The 17,018-nt window shown below is 37.2% G+C and overlaps 1 non-coding gene across 1 annotated transcript; it reads left to right on the plus strand.

The window, feature by feature from the left end:
* The first annotated feature begins 335 nt into the window (after positions 1-335).
* LOC117707933 (U6 spliceosomal RNA) lies at positions 336-438 on the plus strand. The gene has a single exon (XR_004606678.1). It is a non-coding gene; the product is annotated as a U6 spliceosomal RNA (small nuclear RNA).
* The last annotated feature ends 16,580 nt before the right edge of the window (positions 439-17,018 follow it).

Below are 17,018 nucleotides of genomic sequence, written 5' to 3' on the forward strand. Positions count from 1 at the left end.
GAGGCACCTACCATCTCAGGTGGGTACCTGGGGTGCTGGGCTCTCAGACCCATTTGACCTTACCGAGTTTCTGGGCATGGTTCACTGTCCCAAAGAAAGGGGTTTAGTGTGAAAAGGCTAACAAAAAGGAAGTTAAGGAGATAGAGGATAGAAGAAAAGGAGACAAGAAGAGGGAAAGGGGGAGGGGAGGAGAAAGGGAATAGAAGGAAAGATGAAGAAAGAAGGGGAAAAGAAAGGAGGAAAGAGAAGGGAAAGGGAAGAAGAAATCAATATGGGGGGAGAAAATTTCACTTCAGTATTATAGAATAAATTTAATGAGGGTAGAATTTTAATGTTTGCTTCTGAAGCACACAGAAGAAATTTAGAACCACACAGAGAACACTAGCATGGCTTCTTCCCAAGGATGACATGAAAATTCATGAATCTTTCCTTACATTTAACTAAGCTACAAATAGATCAAGGCCTTCAACATAATAGCCAATACTCTGAAACTGCTAGAGGAAGCATGAGACACAGAGCTGGCATAGGCTTTCTTTCTTTGTTTTACTTTTCTTCTTTTCATTTTTCCCCTTGGTTTTTCAAGACAGAGTCTCTCTGTGTAGCACTGACTGTCCTGAAACTCACCCTGTAAACCAGGCTGGCCACGAACTCACAGAGATCTGCCTGCCTCTGCCTCCCAAGTGTTGGGATTAAAGGCGTGTGCCACTACTATCACCAGCCAGCTTTGTTTCTGAATAGGACTCCAGCAGTGCAGAGAATAAAAACCAAAAGTCAACACACAGGTCCTCAAAAAACATAAAAACTTTTTACATTAAAGAACACTATCAATCGACTAAAGAGGTAACCTACAGAACAGGAGAAAATCTTTGGCAGTTATTCATCTGCCAGGCACATATTTGTGAAAAGAATACATAAATAAAACTAAACATCAAGTAAACAAATGACCCAATTTTGAAATGGTCTACTGAATTAAACAGACTTAAGAAATAAAAATGGCTAAGAAACACTTTTTTAAAAGTAATCAACATCTTTATCAGAGAACTGAAAATTAAAACGACTTTAAGATTTTTAACTCAAAAAAACAAAAAAACCCAAAAAACAAAAAAACAAAAGCCAGGCAGTGGTGGTGCACGCCTTTAATCCCAGCACTTGGGAGGCAGAGGCAGGTGGATTTCTGAGTTCGAGGACAGCCTGGTCTACAGAGTGAGTTCCAGGACAGCCAGGACTACACAGAGAAACCCTGTCTCCGGAAAAAAATAAAAAAGATTATTAACTCATCCCAGTCAGAATGACCCTGTCATCAAGAATACAAGCAAAAATGTTCTAGTGTAGATATGATAAACAAGAACCACCTCTTGTAAGTATAAACTAGTGAAGTTACTCTGGAAACCAATCTGAAGCTTCTCCTGGGCATATACCCAAAGGACTCTGTATTATATTACAGAAATATCTGAACATCTATGGTCATTGCTGTCCTATCACATAACAGGTATGTTTGCAAGGGTTTCTGTCAAATTGGCACAAGTTATAGTCAACTGGGAAGAGAAATCTCAATAGACAAAATGGCTCTACTAGATTGTCTGCTGCAAATCTTTCAGGCATTTTTTTTTATTATTAATGATTGATATGAGTAGTCCCAGCCCACTATGGGCGGTGCCACCCCTCAGTAGGTTATATAAAAAAGCAAACTGAGCAAGCAATGGAAGCAAGCTCGTAAGCAATACTCTTCTATGATTTTTGCTTCAGTTTCTGTCCCTAGTTCCTGTCTTGAGTTCCTGCCCTGATTTTCTTCAAGATGTAGTAAACTGTAAGCATAAATAAACCCTTACCTCCCCGTTTTGCTTTCAGCTATGGTATTTATCACAACAACAGAAATCCAATAAGGACATCAGGAAATGGAAGCAGCCTAAATGTTCATCAACTGGTGACTGGATTTTGGAGAGAGAGAGAGAGAGAGAGAGAGAGAGAGAGAGAGAGAGAGAGAGAGAGAGAGAGAGAGAGAGAGAGAAAAGAAAGAAGGAAAATGTGGTATACATACACAATGGAATTTTATTTAACTCTAAGGAAAAATGAAATTTTCAAGAAAATGGATAGAACTGGTGATCACAGATGATAGACAGATGGACAGATCAGATCAGACAGAGTGAAATAGCCCAGAGGCCCAGAATGAGGAATACAGCATGCTCTCTCTCATATGCAGATCCTACCATGTACTCTCCAGTGCTATTTGTTTAACCTAGAGTACCTGTAGAAATCAGAAAACTAGTAAGAATACATTGAAAGGAATGTGACTGAAGGAAAGAGAAAACAGAATATCAGTTAAAGAGGGAAAAGAATGATGGCAGAAGGACTTAAAGAAGGAGGGGGTAGGAGCAGAGTTAAACAAAATAAAGTATATAAAACGGTCATATAAAAACTTACTATAGTATAACCCAATTTAAAACTATAGAGGGAGGATTGAAAGTAATGCTGTTCATAGAAGCAGTGGGTTTCTAAACCAAATCTCCACTGCTGATACCTCTGTAAGAGTCAGTAGTTAACTAGTGGGTAAGACCTTATTGCTGAAGATATCACGTTTCAGTTGCAAGATACAGAGAAATCAAGCCAATAGAGGCAATCCAGGCAGCAGTGGAAGAAAACACATCAATAGTTTCACCCAGCTGTGAACCCTATGAACTGTCATAGAATGTGCCCACTGCTGCAATAGTAGCATGACTGTTGATGAGCAAATAAACCACTCCCTGCTTAGACTCAAAGCCCACTTCACAGATGAAATCTACATCTGGCACAGAGGCCCAGTCAACTCATGCCTGGGAGCTCATAGGCACAAAGGATAACTGTAATTGTCATAGCTTCAAACTGTATTCTAAATATCTGTGTTTATACTCATAGACAAATGCTACTCTCATCCTTAACTAGAGAAGTCACTCTCTAAATGAACAGTAGTAAATGCAAAGACATATGTATCCCTGCTGTGCTGGGGATAAGTCATTGAGGGCCCAGCCTTAAAGAGGAACCACCCCTCCTCAAAGGATCAGCAGAAGAGATGACAGGAAGAAGTTAAGGCAGAAGGGAAGGGCTATAAAGGGCCATCTAGACACCACAGTCATTATGATCATGAACTCACACTTGTAGATACTTACTATAGACTTATGCATGACCATCCCTGTAAACAATCAATCATAAATGAAAAAGAGCTCACTTGGTCATACACTTACTCCTAAACTATCTGCTACTGATAGATTCTGGGACAAAGGAAGTGTTTTTCTTCATTTGTACATCCTCAGGTGACTCTACCAGGCTCCAATGGATAGCTCCAAAACTACTGCCATACAGTCACCCTGGCCAAGTTCACAGAATAAAAAACAAAACAAATAACCCAAGAACTTAAGAAAGATTTACAAGGAAGAGAATCTAGAATCTAGACAGGTATAGGAAAGTGTTAAGAGGGGATGGAGGGGTGATAACAATCACTATGCATTATATACATTAAATTGTCAGAGAAACTTATTAATAAAAAAGAAATTATTAAAAAATAATATGATTGTTAAATGCCATACTCAAAAAAGATGATAAAATGGGAGAATATTTAAATATGATATTGGGAAGTTAAGAAAACCAAGGCTGTGCATTTATAAATCCCACATGTGGGTTATAGGACCCATATATAATGCTACTAACAGTGTAACAGGGTCTCTCTCTCTGTAGTGCTTTCTGTCCTATAACTTGCTTTGTAAACCAGGCTGGTCTGAGAGATCTGCATGCCTCTGCCCCCACATGCAGAGTTAAAGGTATGCATCACCACATACCTCTATTTTTAAAGATAGTTTCAAAATCAATACTATTTTTTCAATATATGGTTGATAAAATATATCACTAAAACCACTTATAGTCTAGTTTGATTCTTTTCAGAATTTGAAATTCAACATGCATCTTCAGTAGATACAGAAAAAAATCTGATTTATCTTTGTATCAGTTTCAATATACTGGCATTTTTTATTAAAAAATCTTTCATTTAATTGAAGTTGTTCAATTTATTAATGAAAAAAAGTTGAAATTTAAATCTCATATCTTCCCCAAAAAATACTCAACATAAAATTTATAATATGGAGACATATCCAAATAATTTTACTATACTTAAAAGATATATATTTTTTAAAGTCCTGTTTTTCTACTGAGTTTCTCATTTATAAGACCTGAAAATATGGAGGAAAAAAATTGGCAATATTTGAAGGTTATCTTGACAGCTGAAACTTAGAAAAGGGATCAGAAAGGACCAACTCTATGGGACCCTCATCTTTACAATGTCTCCAAGAAAATATCCTCTAAGAGGAGAAATAAAATGACATTTATATTCTCAGAACCCTTCTTTACTGCTAAGACATAAAGGTACAAAAGTTCATCCAAAGAAGGCAGCCAATATTAGAAAAACAACTAAACTCTGATAATTATTTAATAGTTATGCCTTAATATAACTACAATGTTAGCCAAGATGCCCTATCATTAGCATAATTAACTTACTTAATTTTTAATTATCCCTTAAGAATGCATTATTATCCTGATTTTAAGGATAAGGAAATGGACTCAGAGACTTAAGTAGCTTGCCAGAAGTCAATGGGAAGGAAAACAAAACAAACAAAAAAGAAAAAAAAAGAAAGGGAGAGAAAGAAGGAAAGAAAGGAAGGAAGGAAGGAAGGAAGGAAGGAAGGAAGGAAGGAAGGAAGGAAGGAAGGAAGGAAGGGCGAGCCAAAAGGCAAACTTCATGGAATCCAAACTCCAAAGCCTTTGTCACAAGAGGATTTTTTTAAGTTATTTATTTATTTATTTTATGTATACGCATACACTGTAGCTGTCCTCGGACACACCAGAAGAGGGCATTGGATCCCATTACAGATGGTTGTGAGCCACCATGTGGTTGTTAGGAATTGAACTCAGGACCTCTGGAAGAGCAGTCAGTGCTCTTAACCACTGAGCCATTTCTCCAACCCCCTTGCAAGAGGTTTTTAATAAGAGTTGGAAAAAAATTAAATTACCAACATAACCCCATAGAAATAAGCTTGGTGCAATTTATTCTAAGCTTGAGTACTAATGGATCTCAAAACAAAAAGAATAAAATGATATGACCACGCATCCTAGGTCAGAGTAGCCATGATGGTTGTATCCTTTCCACCAGTGTCTAACTTACAGTCTTTTCACCTCTGCCCCAGCTTCCCACACTGACCTTGGCCCTGATGTTCAGCACTATGCTGACCCTGGGGGAAAACCAGAGGAGGCCTGGGATTCTGCAGCTGGCCTTGGTGCTCCTGTGGGTACCTGGAAGGATTACACATTTGTTCTTGCAGTATATTGATGCACTCCCTTTAAAGTTGGAGGGAATCGAGGACCAAGTGCTGTATGTCTTGAAACTCGATGACAAGATTGACCCAGAAAAGCCTTCAGTAAATTTTCCTTCTAGGAAGGACATGCATTTGAACAATTTGGACCAAGTGAAGATGATTATGGTCATGGAAGATAAATTTGGATTTGAAATTCTTGATAGAGATGCAGAGAAGTTAATGTGTCCACAAGAAACTGTAGATTGTGTTACAGGTAAGAAGGATGTATATAAATAAAGTATCAGAGCTTTCTTCCTCACCAACAGGATGCAAGAACACAGGATGGCATCAAGTGAAACCTATTATGAACCTTTAAAAACAAAGAGTTGGATTTGTGGATTTGTCCAACCCAGAGCCTTGCACATGTTAGGTGAGAACTATTCCACTTAGATATACCTGGTGCCCAAGCAGGATGCCTTTTTCTTCCATTATTATCATCACCTACCTCTTTATCTAGACAATAGATATAAATATGGAACACAAATAATGCATTAGAGATTCTGTGTACCGATCATTAGCTCTGCAGTCATCTTCTCTCCACAAGGAGAGCCACTGGATACTCTATTCAAGAGCTCATCCTAATAAACTTCAGTCTTCCCAGCTTATTTGCCTTGTAAACAGGCTGTTTTTCACACTGTCAAAACTGCAATTCTGATGGAGGCTTAGTCTCTCTACATTGTCAGTTAATGTGGTCCCTACTCCTAATTGCTTAACAATGTAAGATAACTAGCTTCCCTCTTAAACTATGAGCAATGGTACATTCAACTATGTGAGAAGCAGGCTTGTTTCTTCATAAGGATCAGGAGTCTGGGGATATCCATCTTGAATTCTGTTTCTGTATATGTTCTGCAATTCTTGAGGTTTGCTCTCATGTTTTGTTCCAATCCCATACAACTCTCCTGCAAAATGGCAACAATATGAACACAACATTCCATATAAGGTTTTTCTATGTAGGATGGAAAAAGAAGGGGCTAGAAAGACACATTGGTAGTTAAGTGTGCTTACTGCTTCTGCACAAGATCAGAGTTCATGTCCCAGAACCCACAATGGGACACTCACAGCCTCCTGTAATTTCAGCTTTAACTACAGCACCTTCTTCTAGCCTACACCAGCATATAGACACATGAGCACACAGGCATACACACACAAATAAGTAAAATAATTCAATTAATTAAATTTTTAAAAGAATGAAAGAAAAGAATACTAGGTAATTCATGCCTTATAAATCACATGAAAAACCTGCATAGATGTTTTTGGATAGTATATTGCATTTTATATATTACCACATATGTAGTATATTACCATACATATACACATATATACAATATATTTCATATACAAAGGTAATAAAGGCAGAGATACTAAGCTTGACATTTTCTACCTGTCATTCCTAACTCACACTTTAACATTTATCACTGTTAAGACTATTTCTGCTAGACTTTCCCACTATTTTATTACAGCCTATAAAGTCTTCATATATTTTGAATTACATAACCAACAGATAAATTTTAGTAACCTAATAATGAACAAGTAGAAATCTGGCCATTGTAAAGACAGAATCCTAGCAGTCTCCTAAAGACCATCAGATATACCATAAGTTTCAAGCAACATATAGAGAATCAAAAGGAAGGAAGGAAGGAAGGAAGGAAGGAAGGAAGGAAGGGAGGGAGGGAGGGAGGGAGGGAGGGAGGGAGGGAGGGAGGGAGGGAGGGAGGGAGGAAGGAAGGAAGGAAACCCAAGAATTCTAGAGACAAAAGGAGAGAGCAGGAGAGAGGGAGAATGCAATAGAAGCTAATGCTAATTTGAATGTAAAACCATGGATTTATGTCCATATTTTTAAGTGGTTCAAAGAATATTTCACGTAGAACAGCTCCTTAAATGAACACTCTTTAAAAGAAGAATCCATAGTTAAAAACAGCTAACCTGGCCTACACAGTAGTGAATGGTAAGAGACCCTGTCTTACAGTAGATGGCATGGATGGGCACTCAAGGTTGTCCTCTGACTTCCACATGTATGTCATGGCCCACAACATGTGCATTCACACACACACACACACACACACACACACACACACACACAGACACACACACAGAGGTTTGTATGCCCACTGTGTTTTTAAAAATTAAAATAAAACCAAAACCTCACTAACATTTGAGACAGTCCCATAAAAATAACAACCATAATTCAATGTAATATATTCAATAAGTACACTGATTTGAATGATACGCTAAGCACATAGATAAAATATGAACAGTTGCTATAAGGACAAATTAAGCAAGATTATACTACAAAGATTAAAACATTTATTTGTTTGTTCAGGCAATAAATATTGACAGGTATCTATTAGGACCTAATCTAGATTCTGTGTTTACAGTGTTTAGCAGACAAATATCCCTGCTCCCACAGAGCTAACACAGATTTTAGTGAGATGATGCTAAATTAATTTTAGATGAAAATAAAGTACTATAAAGAAAATAACTGTGTCAAACTGTCTACGGAGGAAATAGTGTAGGAGACATCATTTGAACAAAAAGTAGACCTCAAAGCAAAGTCATCTATGTGGAGAAAAAGGAATAAAAAAGAAAGAGCAGAAGGTCCTGAAGAAAGAAGAAAAAACTAGAAAAGACACTGCATAATTCTGAGCTGAAATGTCAATGTGTACACTGTAGTGAGAAAGAGAGGTACAAAATGAAATCAAGGTATGGACATCAAATCTCAAAGACAAAAGGAAAATGGAATCCGCCTTCATCTAGTATAGAGGAGAAAATCGCAGTATGTTTAAAAAAAAAAAAAAAAAAGAACCACTGCTCTGATTTACATTTTAAAACTTCAGGCTGATGTTGTATACAATAGATTTTAAAATGAAAAAGAAAGAGTAAGGAGACTTTGCCATGGTATATCTTGGATGATGGTGACATAGACTAAGTAGATGCCATGAACTTGACAGAAACTGGGGATATTTTGAGGTGAAAGATAATAGGACTTGCTAGTAGACCATATATAAAAGTTGAGGAGGAAAGGAATACAGGATAATGCCTAACCAATATCAAAGATGATAAACTTTATATGTCTACTTATTTGGTAGTTATGAGTGCAGTATAGTTTGATGAAAGAGAAATCAGAAGTACTTTTTTGGTTATGTTACATTTCGTACCTACAAGCATGTCAAAATGTCAGGCATGTAGACGGATAGTGTCCATGCTGCCACAGTCAATAGTCACTTCAATTTCTTGATATCATAGCAGCATTTAGTGTAATTAGCTTTCTTTTTTGCTTTCATGATACCATTTTCTGCTGGATCCTCTTATTTTACTGACACCACCTTGGTTTGCTTGGTGGGCTTTGCTTTCTCAGGACTCCATCAACCATGTACCAAGCCCTGGTCCAAACAGGGTAAGAAGATGGGATCACCTGGGCTTGTCAGCTTCCAGCTCTAGCCAAGAAAAACATGAGTTTCGCATTCGGAGAGAAAACCTACATCAAAGGAATAGACAAACACTGATAGAGAAGGGTACTTGGCGCCCTCTTCTGGCCTCTGGTCATATCACATATGTGTATACATTAATTACCAATGAGTTAAACTTTATTAAAAGATACTCTAGCCATGAATAGTCAAAATCAGATTGGACTAATCTGGGACAACAGAGATATTCTGATATTTTAGAGATAAAAGCAGAATAAAAAGTATTTGTGAGATATTAATTTGTCATTAAAAACTGGTGAGTTTTGTGACTACAAAAAGCTAAAGAATAAATTACTATTAAATGCAATTAGAAGAAATGTTGGCTTACTTGAAGTCTTTTGTATACTCATAAAAGTTTCCTTGATAAAAATCAAGATGCATATAGAGTCTATTGAATCTAGCACACAGAAAAAAATAAAAGAAGAGTTTCATTTAATTCCTGTTGTAATATAGTAAAACACTTTAAGTAAAAAATGACAAAAATAATCAGATATTTTCAGATAAATCCATATCTTCAGCAGAAGAAAATATTTGAAATTTCAAGAAGGTTGTAAATAAATAAAGATGAATTTGAGCAAATAACTTTTTAAATGCTTCCAACACTTTGTAAATTTTAGTCACTTGATATTGGGTCATATAGTATTTTTCATATTTTATTTTGATAATTAAAAAAAAAAAGCCAAAGTGGTGAAGCAGGTCCAGGAGAATAAAAACTTTTCAAGCTAGAATGAGCCAAAATGTTTAGAGCCAAAATGTCAAAGAATGCATATAGTTAGGATAGCTCACACCAATCCCAGCATTTGGGTGCCTGAAGCAGAACTGGCATGAGTTTGAGGCCAGCCTGGGCTACAGCCAGGCTATAGAACTGTTCTTATCTTTAAAAAATGCAGAGACAAAACTGACTTGTGTAGATTATATTTGTCAATAAAGATGTGACCAGGCTGCTGCGGGCTGTTGCTTTATACGTTTCTTTCTGCTACATCTAAAAAGAACATGAAACCAAGCTTTAGATAAGGGAGAGATCTCTGTGGATTAAGTGATAACAAGGTAAGAAATGAAAAAGAATTGGCAGCATTTAAGTCATGATTTTCATACATGCATATATCCATATATACGCATAGGCATATGGCTTGCTTTGCTCTGTTCCACGTTGCTATCAGAGCAGGGGATGGAACACAGGGCCTTGCAAACACTCTCCTTCTGAAGCACACAATTGTGAGAATGACAATTCAATGAAAATACACGTTTTATATGGACTATGTAGGCCACTAGAGCATAGAGGACATCAACTTATGGTACTCTGTGTAAACAGAGCTCTGAAATGAAATGCAGCATTTTGAATAGATTGTTCAAAGAAAATTTAGCATTTTAAGAGGTACCAAAAAATAAAACCTTAAATTATATGTTTAAAGTAAATTGAACAATTCTAGAAATCAGTTTGGATACATTCTGCTTTTGTGGGGAAATTGTTTATTTACAATGCTAAAGATAAATAGCATTGTTTATTTACAATGCTATTTACTGCAATGTAGTTAAATGTCTAACTCGAAACTGGTCTGATAGTGACTGAATAGCTCCTAAGTCTCTAGGCCTTGTTTCTATCTATTCACCACCCTGTTGATCTTACAGGGGAAAAAAGCTTCTATGTGCAAATTTTCTTTTTAAAACTGAGGTCATCAAATATTGTCATCTACTCACTGGCAATCCAGATCTTGCAAGGGACAAAAATGAGTTCACTTATGAACAATTTAAAGGTACCACTGCAGCTTTAGGCTAAGCTTATAAGCAACTATTATTAACACATTTGAGATTTGCTACAAGCAGACATCAGGGGTGCATCCTCAGTTTGTGATGATTAATTCAATCTGGCAGCAACATGGTTCGATTCTTGGATAGTCTATAGAAAAAGTAATGGGATATATCACAAAGAAAAATAAGGGTTCAGTCATAGGGAACTTAAGACATAAATTATATAAATTTTGTGTACCCATTATAAAGTCTAATCCTAGAACTTGTAAGAGCCAGATATCCACTGTCAGCCTAAATCTACACATAGCTGATCCAGATACAACATCATGAATAGTCAAACATGCAGCTATGGACAGACAGAAGGTAGCTCTAGACAAATAGTATATGAAGTGGAAATTTCTGGTTTCTTTGGAAAGTTATGTCATGTGATGTTTTGCTGGGACAAACGAGAGAAAGGATGTTTTGTTGAAGCAGACAAAAGTAAAAGGGATGTTTTGCTGAAGTAAATACATGAAAGAATGTTTTTGCTGAAGCACAAATGTGAATGAAGTGTTTTACTGTAGCAGACACATGTGAGAGTTTTGCTGAAGGAGACACATGAAAAGATGTTTTGCTGAAGGAGACACAGGTGAAGTTGTTTTGCTGAAGTAGACATGTAAGAGGATGTCTGATGTTTAGAAAGAATATAACTATGACCCCAGACAGTAGGAGAAGGCTCATACATTGGTTTGCCTTCCTCTCCCTCGCTAGTCTTCATTGACAACAGTTTTGTACTGGATTGCCTTACATCGTCTTGCTGATCTTAGCTTGCTGTGACTTCATAAAGACTAACTCACCAAAGAACTTCTCATAATATTGCTATGACCACTTCTGAGGACTTGGGCAGATTGGCGGAGCCTCACAGTTAGTTCAGGATCAAACTGCCATTGCTGATTTGTGAGAGATGATTGCCAAATAAACTGGACTATGCTGCTGATTCATGGGTGGTGATTGCTGAGTACGCTGGACCACTCATAATGAAGATTTGAATAGCCCCCAAGCTATTTCTAAACAGGTCTACAACCCTAGATTTTCTATTAACTTTTCTTTTCCACTACCTCTGGTGGGTGGTGGTGGGCTGGAAGGGAGATTGAATCATTTAAGAACCCTTATTAAAGTAGGTTCTGAAAAGTCAAAGGCTACTAGTATATTCTCAAGGCTAGACATAAATTCATGGATAGTTTGGTTCTAGTTACACAAAACGGTGAACACTCCAAAGATAACTTCAGATGCTTGGAGACAAGTTCACAACCGTCTGAAACCTGTACAAAGAGACCCAAACCCTAAGAGAATAAACACAGAGAATCATTAACATCCCATGAAAAGCTTGGGTCTATGAGAAACAAGACAAGAGCCCATTCATTGTTTTTTAAAAAGTGAAAAATTAGGGTCTATGCACACAATATAAGCAGAAAGCAGATATCAAGTCAGATTCATTATAATGTTAGTAAAAGGCACTCAGGAAATTGAAATGGGCTGTCAGCTTTTGTCCATAGTCACTTTGAGTGCAGTTATAAACAGTTTACAGTTCAACACAAGAGGAAGACAAGTGTGATGAATAATCTCCACTGTGAACTACGAAGGACTTAGAAGCATTATACAAACACGTTTCTGAGTGTGTCTATGGGGATATTTAAGAAGGGTTTAAACTGAGCTAGTCCCATGAGTGAGAGGAGAGCCAGTCCAACCTCTCACAGGCTACAGCACCCCCCACTTAACAGGGCAGCACAGTTAACTAGGCTCTGAAGGTGTGGGTGCAGGTGAGCATGAGAATAGGAAAACGAGAGAGCTGATCCTGCCTCCTGCCAATGACGACAATGGGTGGTAAAGCCAGAGCAGTGCTGGAGAGCTTGGACTGGTGATACAGATAGGGGAGAGACTGTGACCTGATCAGCTCTGCTACTACCCAGGTCCAACCCAAATTCTGTATCATCTGCAAACATTTAAGAACAGTGAAAGGGCTGATGCTGTAGATCCAGCTTTGGGATCTCCATGACACGGGGCAACAAGAAGATAACCAGGAGAAGTCCCAGTGATGATCTAATATTGATGGTGTCACAGGAGCCAAAGACCTCGGTGGAGACCAATGACTCATTTGTTTGTTTTGTTTGTGTGTGATCTTTTTTATTATTATTATGGGAGGATTACAAGAACAAAAGACAGATGTGAGGGGACTGGAAGATGAGCAGGACTAGGTTTCATGATGTGAAACTCACAAAAAATCAATAAAAATTGAAGGAAAAAAGCCAGATAACCACTAACTGATGATCTGATTCTGCCCATAGACCCTCATGATCCATCACAGAAGAAAAGCAAGGGTCCTTAAGATGAGGCTGTCTGTCTCTGACTCTCCTATCTTTCATTTGCTCTTTAAACATTTAAAAGATGATTTTCATACCTTCTTCCAGGTTTTCTTGGCTTCTCTTCCACGTACTTACTTACACGCCTTTGCACTTACATGTTTTTATTCCCTAAAACTCTGTCCTCAATTATCTGCCTATGTAAATCTGTTTCCAGTCTTAAAATGTATAAAATAAGATAAAGAGGTGAAACGAACTACTTGCTCAAGGTTTTTCTTATTGGAAATTCTCACGCAGTTAGACTGGCTGAAAGAGGGACTCAGAAGCCCTGTCTCTAACACTAAGGGATTCTGGTCAGCCACAGTGATCTCATGATACTAAAAAATCTAATGCATTGTTTTGAATGTATGGAATATAGAATCGGCACAACCTTACTACTTCAGCTTCATATTTCACACTTATTCCCAGACAACAAAAATCGTATATAATATTAACATTTAACTTACATAAGTACACTAAGGAGATTAAGTATCTCTTAATCATAGTCTGTTAAGCATTCTGTGTGTCTCTCTGTCTCTGTGTATCTATCTATCTATCTATCTATCTATCTATCTATCTATCTATCTGCCTATCTATTATCTATCATTCATCTATCAATCTACTATCATCTATCTCTCTCATAAATACCCTCCTGCATAGAGCTTAAGCTAGAAAGGATTGTTGGAAACAACATGGGAGAAAGAGAATGGAGAGAACTTTCTGGACCTCCTGCATCCACCTCTGTATCCAGTAGATGGTGCTACACTACACCTCATGTCTTCCAGACCAGGAATGAGTTTCTCATTATTCTTAAGGAGCATATTTTCACTTTGGGGAGGCAAACTTTTTTCAGCACATAATTCTTTTATATACTTAAAAGTTCTGAATGTGATTTGAGGTTGACTCTTTTATTTTTTCACTACTTGACAATCACACACACACACATTGTTCAGTCACATCATATTGCCCTCCTCCATTCCCCTCTTCCTCTAGAACTCTTCTTCCTACTTTTTCCCACTAAGCCCTGCCTTGTTTTGATGTCTTTTTTTAACACCTACTGACTTTAATTATGGTCTAATGTATGCTTGTGTGAACATGAATAGGAGGTTATTTACTAGAAAATGAGCATCTTCTCAATGGCTATACTATTGGGAAAAATAGTGTGCACACATGCACATGCATGCCAACACACAGTAACTGCACATACTCCTTCAGTGAGGTGTGAACCTTGACAAGCCTTTCCTCCATGCAAGGTAAAATGGTGACAGGCCCAATCTTGTGAATTGAATAGCTTCAATGAGTTCATGACTGGAATGCTTGTATCATGTCCAGAAGGCACGATTTCATCTCCAAACTCTGTCTCTTACATTATATCTGTCTGGACAGCAAAGTTCTTTGGATGAAACATTCTACTCCCCAAGAACTATCTCCAAAACTTTATCTTTTCTAAAACATAGCTACATGCTCACCACTTCCTAGGAATATGCAGTTCTGAGTTCAAATCACTCAGCAGCCACTTTGAAGTGAGTCACATTATGTAATGAGATGCTGTACATCAACACAATGCACTGTGCTTTTGCAGAAAGGATAAAATAATATCTTTTCTCCTCTCAATATATAAGAAGCACTAAAAAAAAAGATCCTGGTATATACTATAAAAACCTTTTCTTATTCAAGGTATGGTAGCAAATTCCTATACCACCAATATTCAAAAGGGAAAAGCAAGAGGACAGAGACTCAAGGCCAGCCTGGACTATATATAACAAGCTATGAAATAGTCAGGGTTATGAAACCCTATCATTGACAGAAAGAAGGGAGAGAAAGAAGGGAAGGATCTTTTCTCTTGAAGCCTGTTATCACTGAAAAAGAAAAGCATTAACTAAAATTATAGGGGAGAAATTTTCATGTCCAACCATGCTACTGCGGAGTACACACTAAGGAAATCATGAACCTTAAGTTTACAACCTCTAGGACAATCTGATTAAAATCTCACACTGATAATATTTAATACAGAAAAAAAGCCAGAATACAATTTCAATATGAATCTTACTTTCATTATACAAAGCAGGAGATAATACTTGACAAAATTCAGCTCGATAAGGACATTCAGAAGATAATGCACTGAAAGGCTAAGTGGTTTTGAAACCAAAGTACTACTTATAGTACATATGGCAGTCAATATAATATCCAGACAACAAACTGTTTCAGAAAGTACACGCTGTCTTTTCATTCAGTTCAGATGTTAAAAGTATCTGTCTTACATCAGGTCAAAATATGTTTCCTTTTATGAGTAACCATGGTCTGTTCCCATTCCATATACACTGGTCAACAGGTATGTGAGAGCTAGCAGTTCTGTTGTACCACATACTTCAGCCTTTTTTCTCCTCTAAGAGTCTACTCTCCTGGAAAATCTTCCAACAAGCAAAATGAGCAAGCGGTGATAACTGTGGCTCTAAGACCATAACAAGCTCATCACAGTTTATTTAAGATCAAAGTCCTTGGTCTTAATACACCAGTTCTCAACCTTCCGAATGCTGAAGACTCTTAATACAGTTCTTCATGGTTTGGCAAGCCCCCCAACCATAAAATTATTTCATTGCTACTTCCTAACTGTACTTTTGCTACTTTTATGAATCATGATATAAATATCTGGATTTCACAATGGACTTTGGTGACCCCTGGGAAAAAAATCATTGAATCCCAAAGGGCTCCAGATACACAGGTTAAGAAATGCTGTTATGAAGAGTGTTTTCTACGTTTACCACTAGCTGAAAGATTATGTTACATGCAAAATTCTAAGATCAGTGTCCATAAGTGAATTATATCCCAACATCACCTTTTATATAGATATCATCTATGGAGGCTAGCAAGAAAGCTCAAAGGTTAAGAATGCTGGTGTTCTGCCAAAGGATCCAGGGTTTGATTCCCAGCATATCCACAGCAGCTCACAACCACATGTAGCTCGAGTTCTGGAGAGAACTGATACCCCATCTAGCCTTCATGGGCACCAAACACACACATGGTACAAAACATCTATTTGAAAATAAAAACGATTTAAAAATACACTATTTCCTACTGCTTTCATGCTAAAATAGTAGAGTTGAATAGCTGCAAGAAAGAGCATTTGTTTCACAAATCTGATCATATTTGCCATCCAGCCATTTAAAGAAAATTTGCTGACACCTAGTTTAGGAGAACACTGGCCTCACAGGCATGTTCATTTGCAACAGTCTTCTTACAACTCTTTCCTGCCTCTGAAATAACAACTCTTTACTCAGCAAATTCCACCTCCCCTTGACTCCCACAGTCTCAGTCACACCTTTAAGAAGGTCATTGCTCTTATGCAGTGTGACAACCTGGCCCAAATCAGGCATCCATGGAAATACAACTATGTAATAGACACTAAATATTCACCCTCAGGGTAGTTTCTAGAAGGGAAAAAAAACAATCTAATGATAGTTGAAGTTGGAATCATGCAATTTGTCATTTGCCAATAATTGCTACCAAGTCTTCTCGAATTTGATAAATGTATTATATAATATGTTTTAGGTTCCTTTAGCTGAGGATATCTTTATTAAAATTTATGTTATCTATTCTCAATAAATAGAGCTTGAGGACAAGATATGCAAGAATGAGCAGAGAATAGCTGGCTCATTCTCAATACTAAGATTCAACTGCTAAGCTGAATAATTCAAGAAAAGAGACAGATCCTACTCCCCCCCCCCAAAAAAAAAAAAAAACGAAAGTATAGGTTGGTTTGTGCAGAGGTCTGAAGGCATGGCCTTCCTTTTTAACTCAACTCAAAGTGGAAAATATTTATTGAAAAACTTTACACACTGAGTAATAGCCTAGATCTCTAGTTGACACGGGGATTAGTAAAGCCCAGTTCCAGTTCTCCAGGAGTTACTGTCTAGAAATTATATAAGATAGAAACAAATATGTGTGTGAAAAAAATAATTAACCAAGTTACTAGGAAATCCAATTGTTGGTGATGTATTTTTCTTTCTAGTACTTTCTAGATACTGTGATTTTTCTTTCCTTATCACTATTTA

Source organism: Arvicanthis niloticus, chromosome 4, assembly GCF_011762505.2.
Source record: "Arvicanthis niloticus isolate mArvNil1 chromosome 4, mArvNil1.pat.X, whole genome shotgun sequence".
Taxonomy (NCBI): Eukaryota; Metazoa; Chordata; class Mammalia; order Rodentia; family Muridae; genus Arvicanthis; species Arvicanthis niloticus.